General features: G+C 51.0%; 1 pseudogene; it reads right to left on the bottom strand.

Annotated features, from left to right (window-relative positions):
- Window positions 1-5136: 5136 nt before the first annotated feature.
- Window positions 5137-7416, bottom strand: LOC142578286 (cullin-3-A pseudogene; annotated as a pseudogene).
- Between the last annotated feature and the right edge of the window lie 588 nt (window positions 7417-8004).

Genomic DNA, 8004 nt, shown 5'->3' with positions numbered 1-8004 from the left:
AATGGCGAACCCCAGACGACAAACTGATCTGCTTCCGCTGCCACCGCCTTGGTCATGCATCCCGCCACTGCCGCATCACCTAGATTCCGCCGTACTGGAGCTCATTCCCTGCTCCTCGCCCATACGCTGACGCTCGCCGTTATTGACCTCGCCGTCTGTACCCTACATCTGATGCCCCTGACAGCCGCTCTTCCGTGTGATCGCCGTCGTCTCAATGCTGTCGTTCCTCGTCATCCCAGCCTCGCAGCTTTTTCTCGCCAAACCGACAGACGGAAAACTAGGCCATGCAGCTCTTGGAGGTAGTGCTGCATCACGTTCGTCTTGTCCAAATCCTCCGTTGACGCTCCTGACCAACAGGAACCTAATTCAAGTAGACGTATGTGGTTTTCCGTTGACGGCATTAATTGATTTTGGAGCCCAGTATCCATAATGAGCACTAACCCATGTCGTCGCCTCAAAAAAGTTCTTACGCCTGCCATCACTCGAGCCGTACGCGTCGCCAATGGCGCCACTGTTGCCGTCAGGGGTATGTGCACTGCTCGCATAGGAATTTCTGGCCGCCAAGTTCAAGTCCTGTTCACCGTGCTGACCAGTTTCTCTCATGACTTAATCTTCGGACTCGACTTTCTGACGACGCATTCTGCCCTCATCGACTGTGCCACCGGTACACTGTGCCCTAGAGCTTCCTCTTTCAGACGTTCCCTCCGAACAACCGAACACGCTCTGCTCTACAGCGTTTGTTCGCTTACCTCCAAAAGCTTAACCTTCGTCAAATTGGACTCAACGGCAACCGTACCTAATGGCGACTATGTGGTCGCACCTATTAGCGATGTCCTCCTGGCGCGCGACATCTCTGTGCCACACTCCGTCGTAACCCTTGCCGCTAATAGGACCTGTCTCCTCGTTGACAATTTTGGCTTGACGAAGCAAGTGTTACCTGAAGGCATAGCGGTGGCCAAGCTCCGGTCAGTGACAGACGACCACGTCACTGCTTCTGCAGCCGACGCGTCTCCACATCATCCTGATTACCCACAGGATGCCTTGAGCCTCGACGACCGATTACGTCCCATGGTCGCTCCGGACCTCGCACCTGACCAAGCAGCCGCCCTATATTGCCTTTTTTTTCCTACCGCGACATATTTGACACTGACAATCGAACACTTGGTCAGACGTCCCTTGTTAAGCATCGAATAAACACTGGTGAGGCCGTTCCCATTCACCGCCGACCGTATCGCGCGTCCACGGCAGAGCGGCAAGTTATTCAGCAGGAAGTCAACAAGATGCTTGCCAGAGGCATTGTTGAGCCTGCACGATTTTCATCGAGAGTTTTGCAGTGAAGCTTGTACACCACACCTAGCCGCAATGACAGCATAAGTATTTGCAAGTAGAGCTTAGGTACAAGTGCGATGTCCTAAAAAAATTGTCGCGTTTACCAAATTTAAGTTGTAACGCATTCCCGTATTCAAGGCCGGCAAAAAAAACATTAAATAGAAACCATCAAGTGCGATTGTCGCGCAGTCTTTCGTTTGACTGTTCTGGCCGCCTCTCACAGAGGATGAGCTTATAGTCCTTTGACTGAAGCAGCTAGTTTCCTATGCTGCGTCAACATTGTCGCGGTTCACTCAGAATGGCAACTTTAAATGCGAGAGGTCGTCCTCTCGCACTCCGTCGGCACACCTGAGAATAGGGAACGCAGTCTTCTTCTATTGTAGACGGGCGTAAAATCGAGTTCCAAGCTTGCGAGCATTTCGCACGCGTCCTTCATGGAAAGCCTGTTAACTGGCTTACCTTCGCGTTCTGACTTCACCAAGCCGAGCAGGCTCCTGCGGACGTGGTCCCGTACGTCAGCGTTGCGCGCCACCTCATCTCGAAAGAGCAACACACCCACTTCGTCCACGCTGTCAACGCTGTTCTGAGGCACGTAAATGCGATCCATGCACATCACGATGTCGGCAATCAATGCCATGCTTGTCTGGTGGTCCTTCCAGGCCCGAATCAGTGTCTTCAGGAAGTCCTCCTCAACTTTAGCCAAGACTAGGGCGCGTGCTTTGTTGATCAGGTGCTCCGTCATGGCTTCGCGCAGTCCGTCGTAAAGGAGCGTCCCTTCGTTTCGCATCACCATGGCGTATGCATTTTGGTACAGCTTCTCGAAGCGCAGGCGGGTGCTTCGCTTCTCCTGTATCTCGCTGAAGGCTCTGCGCAGCTCCAGCCAAAGGTCCTCGGTGCGGCAATCTTCCATCTGCTGCGCAGGTTTGGGAGCACGCATGACTTTGGCATTTTTCTTGGCGGAGAGAGAGAGAGAGAGAGAGAAAACATTTATTTATCATCAGTTTGGGCGACTTCCTCGCAGGGTGGAGCCCTTAGTTCAGGGCCCCATTGGCTCGCGCCACTCCGCGTGCCCGCCGGATCAGCCGTCGCTGCTCTTGCGGGTCTGAGCTGGTCAGAGCAGTCTCCCAGGAGGAAGGTGAAGGTGAAGGAATAGGGGAGTAGCCCGGAGGGTGTGGGCACTCCCAGGTGCAATGATATACTGTGGGCTTTGCTCCACAATAGGGACAGCATGAGGGATAGTGTGTGGGGTGGAAGAGGTGAAGATAAAAAAGGCAGGGAAATGAATTAGTTTGAAGCTGTCGCCACGCGACGGCATCTTCTCGATTAAGGGAATTATGTGGTGGAGGGAAGTGTCTCCTGGTGTCTCTGTAATATTGTAGAGTTTCAGTGTAGTTCAGTGGTTCTGTCGGTGCGTCGTCTGGGTTGGACAGCTCTTCCAATGGCGCCCGGTTAGCGAGCTCTGGGGCTACTGCATTAGCGCGTTCATTACCATGGAGAGGCGTGTCCAGGTGTCCAGACGATACGCACCCTGTGTAACGCTGTGGGGTGTAATGATGTAAGGATGCGGTGTGTGTAGGGTGTCACCCTCCCTTGTGCCAAAGTCCTGCAGGCGGTCTGAGAATCAGTGACCACTGTGATAGGTCCATCCGGTGCCGGCATGGTTGAAGCGTGTACGATGGCTAGGGCAATAGCAGCCTCTCCCGCCGTGCCACTGTCCACAGTTTTGAGCGTGGCCGAAGCTCTCAGAATGTCTGCACCATCTAGTACGACTAGACATAGGGCGCGTTCCTGGCGGAGAGCCAAGCCATGGCGTCCAACTGTCTTCTGGGTCCACTAATCGCGCTAATCTTCGCTAACCTTGTCGTCTTCTTTCTCCTCGACCAGGAAACCGTTGCTGTCGATGACGTTGATTTATTTTATGCTTGCGCAAAAAAAAGAAAGAAGAAGAGAATGGAAGCTGCGGCAAGCTTGCGTTCAATAAGATAGCTATGTACGAGTACATCTTAGAAAAAAGAATGTATAAAAATAGCAGCTTGGACTGCATTGCTAACCCGTGACAGAGATAGTGTAGGTATTATTACGAGCAGTAAGGGGGGCGGGGGACTCCATGCATCGTAGTGCACGAGCTGTCGCTAACATTAGAATATACAAGCGATGGACTAGTCACTCAATTTACGAATTAAGTACGGCATGCGCGTACGTCTATTAAGTTTGGTTTTTGTCTTTTAACCTTCTTCTTCTTCTACCTTCAAATTTTGACATGCACCCACGAGGGAGGGGGTGTATGAACCTTTCGTGGACTGTATTCAAGTTCTTTCACCTCAAAGCAAGATTAATAGTGCCTCGTGCGCAATTGTGCCATCACGACGACAACGTAAGGTGATAGAGGAGAAATTTATTTATAAAACAAAATACAACTTATTATGGAATAAACTTATGTAGGACTTCCTAACTAAATTGCTAGAAAAAGTTGGAGTTTGCTCTGGCGCCATGAGAAACACAGGTGGTGCGTCGATTTTCAACGAATTTGGCGCGGATTATTTATGAGAGCACAACGCCACTTCTTTTAGAGTACTTCGTGGTTGAGTCGTATTCTTATGCCAGGCTCACAATATTTTATAGAAGTTACGTGCTTAGCGCTCACGGACTCTCTTAATACGTAGAATCCGGCACTTGAATCACTAGAATTTGTCCTGCTCTCAAATGCAACACATTTCACTAAAATCATACCAGAGGTTTATCTCAGAAAAGCATTTCCGCGTTTTACATGTACTTGAATAGATGGCATCGGAGCTGGGCCTGAGCTGAGTCCCTCGCTCGTCTGCCCTCGCAGATCTACCGCACATCTTTTGTAGTCACCCCGGTCGACGCTCATCACTAGCTGTCAAAAGTGGGGCTACACCCAAGCCGCTCACTTGACTATCATTATCTGTAGATCTATAGTACGCCTCATACGGTCCTGTTGGACTTCACTAAACACAACAAATAATACATGTACGCATAACATGCACTCTCCACAGGTTTTTATGCCACAGGACAAACGTCTCAATAATAGTAATGAAGAATTATCCTTTCAACGCCTTCCTCTTCGCTCATTGAAAGGCGATGAAATGATGAACGCCTCTGTGTGAGACCAGCAAAATAACACTGCCAGAAAATTGTGCTGGAGCGCGGATGGGACGAGCGCTAGCGCAGTCTCACTCTTCTCGCTCTGATCTGTTAGGTAATTGAGTATTTGCGTCGTTCTGCCTCATTTTTCGATTGACTGAATTTAAATGTCGCAGTAAAATTTATCTTTTGGCGAGTACTCGCTGTTATTTCTTCGTGTGTAATATTCTTTATGCCGGGAGTGCGAGGACGAGATGTAATTTCACCATAAACGAAAGATTCTGCTAGGCCGAGTTAACGATGACGACAGCAAGCGCACCGTTACTTAGGCCACGATACGGAAGAGTATAAACAGCTACGGAATCATGTCCATATGCAGCATGGTCGCCTAAATGTAGAGCGAAATTTGGTACGACAACGCTATATACTGCGTTAAGCCGCACGAGAAAAGTCGATGGGCAGGTAGGATGACTTCTAGCTACTGGTATACCGCTAACAGAAACAGAATATCATCGAGAAGTGAGTCTCGTTTTTGAAACTACTTCTTTTCTTCAATCAAAATTTTTTTTTTCCGGGAAGCGAAGGATTTCCTTGCCAAGGCATGGTAGAAAGGCTGGAGCCGCACCTTGCTGTCTATTCGTGGTATGAGTAGTTCTTGTTGAGCTGTAGCAAACCAAAGCGCATGCAATTGCCGTTTCTTTATGGCATATAGATGTACACATCTGGGTCCTCGGTAGCCCTCTCAAGATACTCTCTTTCTATAAGGGCATCGACTCTCGTCTTGAACGCAGCGGGACTGGGAGTGTACCTTGCTTTAAGCACGTTCGTCACTTCGACGAGAAGGTCGTCGTGCGACAGTGTTCTGCGTGCCTTCATTATCCTCACGATGGCCGCTTCCAGTTCGTACCTTCGCTCTTCCTCCACCTTACCCACGTTGCCCGCGTTACCATCGATCTTTGGCGCGGAATTTTTCTGACTCGACGTCGGCTGAATTTTGACCTTCCGCAAACCGGACGTGAAGGCTTCATTGACGGCGAAAACGTGGTCCTTGTCAACTTCCTTCGTGTTGGGCGTCTTGGTAAGCACTGGCATGGAGGCGTCTGCCGCGCTCAGCGAATGCAGGGCGCGAACGAGGTTTGTTTCGGGGATGTCCGTCTCGGAGGCGATGTCCTCGTACGATATCTGGTCGCGGCTGTTGAACAGCATCAGCACGCACATCTGGTACGTCGACACCTGGATGGTGTAGGTGCGCGGCTGGAGCTTGTCTGACGCTTGCGACGAACACGGCTCGTTCTTGCATGGCCCGTAGAACACGGCGCTCATGTCTGCCCAGCCCAGCTGTGGCTGCAGGGTGAGACGCCGGCCGTCATGCCTCGCCAGATAGAACCGCCGGAACGTCTCAAAAGCGCTGCGTGGGCCGGGGGGAATGTTGCTTTGCTGCGTGGCGACAGGCAGTGGCCAGAAGCCCGTCGTGAGCACGCGCACGTTCAGGTCGACTCCGTTCAAGTCCGTTTTGCAAGTCGATATTGCTGCCTTGAAATCCAGCATCATGTTATTGGAGATATTCATGTCCTTGAACATGGCTTCCATCTTGGAGGTGAACATGCAGCCACACTCGTTCGCAAGTTTAGCGACCATACTTCTCTCTGCGTCGATTGAGACGCTTTTGTTGAGCAGCAGCCGCTTGGCGAGATGCTGTTTGTAGTAGCGATCGAAAAGGTCTTTCTCCTGCAAGAAACGAAATATTGCGATAGACTTGTCCAGCGACTGGTCAATCTCCTGCTTTGTCATGCCCTTAATTCCCCTTCGTAACATGTCGTCTACAAACGCAGAGAGGTGCTCGGGTGTCTTGCGGGTCAGGCTGAGTATGTACTCAAAATCGGTGGTGATCTTTTGCTTGACGAGTAGCTCATCGTTGAAGGAGTGCTGTAGAAAGTGGTCAAAGCGATCTTTCAGCTCCATCATTTTCTGTACCATGCCCACGGAGTTCACTTCCTCGTTCATGATTGATCTTCCTAGGTCGCGCAGGTACTTGCTGACATAGTCAAGCAATGTCTTGAGACCGTTCTGTACGCATTTTAGGAGGCGAAATATATGGGCCAGGTCCTCAGTCATTCGGTTCCTGAGCATATGAACAACGCCAGAGTCCTCCACCTCCAGAATGGCTTTCATATGCTTGCCGATGAGCTCCTCCTTCACGACTTGCACAACGGGAGCCACGGTTGACTCGCACAGGCACTGCCTCGCCCGCTCTGACTCTTCCTTGATATGCTGCTCGACTTTGCCGATGTACTCTAGTGTGTCCATCGTTTCGATATAATGACGGCCCCGTAACGCGTAGAATTGCGCCGACTCTGCCAGGAATGGCAGCTCGAAATCTTCCTCGTACACGGACCTTGAATCGAGTCCTAGGATTGCGAGCATTTCGCACGCCTCCTTCATGGAAAGCCTGTCGACTGGCTTGCCTTCGCGATCCATCTTCACCAAGCCAAGCAGGGTTTCGCGAAGGCAGTCCCGTACATTATCGCTGCGCGCTATCTCATCCCGGAAGAGCAACACGCCCAGTGTGTGCACGTTGTCAACGTTGTCCTGACGAACGTACGAGCCTTCCAAGTACATCACGATGTCTCTAATCATTGTCATGCTCGTCTGGTGGTCCTTCCAGGCCTGATTTAGTGTCTGCAAGAAGTCCTCCCCAACTTTAGCCAACACGAGGGCGCGTACTTTGTTGGTCAGGTGCTCTTTCACGGCGTCGTGCAGACCGCGGTAGAGGCGCGCCCCTTCGTTCCGCATCACCATGGCATACACGTCCCTGTAAAGCACATCGAAGCGCTGTACGGTTTTCTGCTTCTCCTGTATCTCGTCGAAGGCTCTCCGCAGCTCCAGCCAGATGTCCTCGGTGCGGCGAAGGTCCACCTGCTGCGCAGGTTGCAGGACACGAATCGACTTGTCACCATTCCTGGCGGAGAGCCAGGCCATGGCGTCCGGCTGTTCTTGCAGTTGTTATTGCCTGAAAACAACTGTCGGCCCATTCCTCGTGCTGTAACCTCGTCGTCTTCTTTCTTTCCGGCCAGGAAAGCTTTGCTATCGTACTGCTCGGGAAAATAAAGAAATAACGGAACCTGCCGCTTGCTTGCGTTAAGTCAAGTAGGTCTTCGAAAAAGGAATAAAACGAGTGGCGGGAAGCAGGGGAAGTGAACAAAGAGAAGGGCTTCGTCTCATTCGCTGGGCTGTCACAGCGGTAGTGCAGGCAATATTACGTGGAGCAAAAGTCCGTATCTTGCGCAGCGCGGGTGGCCGGTAATATTCGAATTGGTAAGGGAAGGATTTGTCAGTCCGTTTCTAAATACTTAGCGGCTTGATGCGTACCTTCATAATACCTCGGGTTTTGACTTTCAACTTTCCGTGGCATGTACTCCACTTCTTTCTCTTCTAGGCTGCTTTACTAAAAAAATTATGGGGTTTTTCGTGCCAAAACAACTTTCTGATTATGAGACACGCCATAGTGGGGGACTCCGGAAATTCGGACCACCTGAGGTTTAAGGTGCACCGAATTCTAATACACGG

The sequence above is a fragment of the Dermacentor variabilis genome, chromosome 4, assembly GCF_050947875.1.
Source record: "Dermacentor variabilis isolate Ectoservices chromosome 4, ASM5094787v1, whole genome shotgun sequence".
NCBI classification, from domain to species: domain Eukaryota; kingdom Metazoa; phylum Arthropoda; class Arachnida; order Ixodida; family Ixodidae; genus Dermacentor; species Dermacentor variabilis.
Note: the sequence above shows the minus strand (reverse complement) of the source record. Positions and strands in the feature narration are given on the sequence as shown.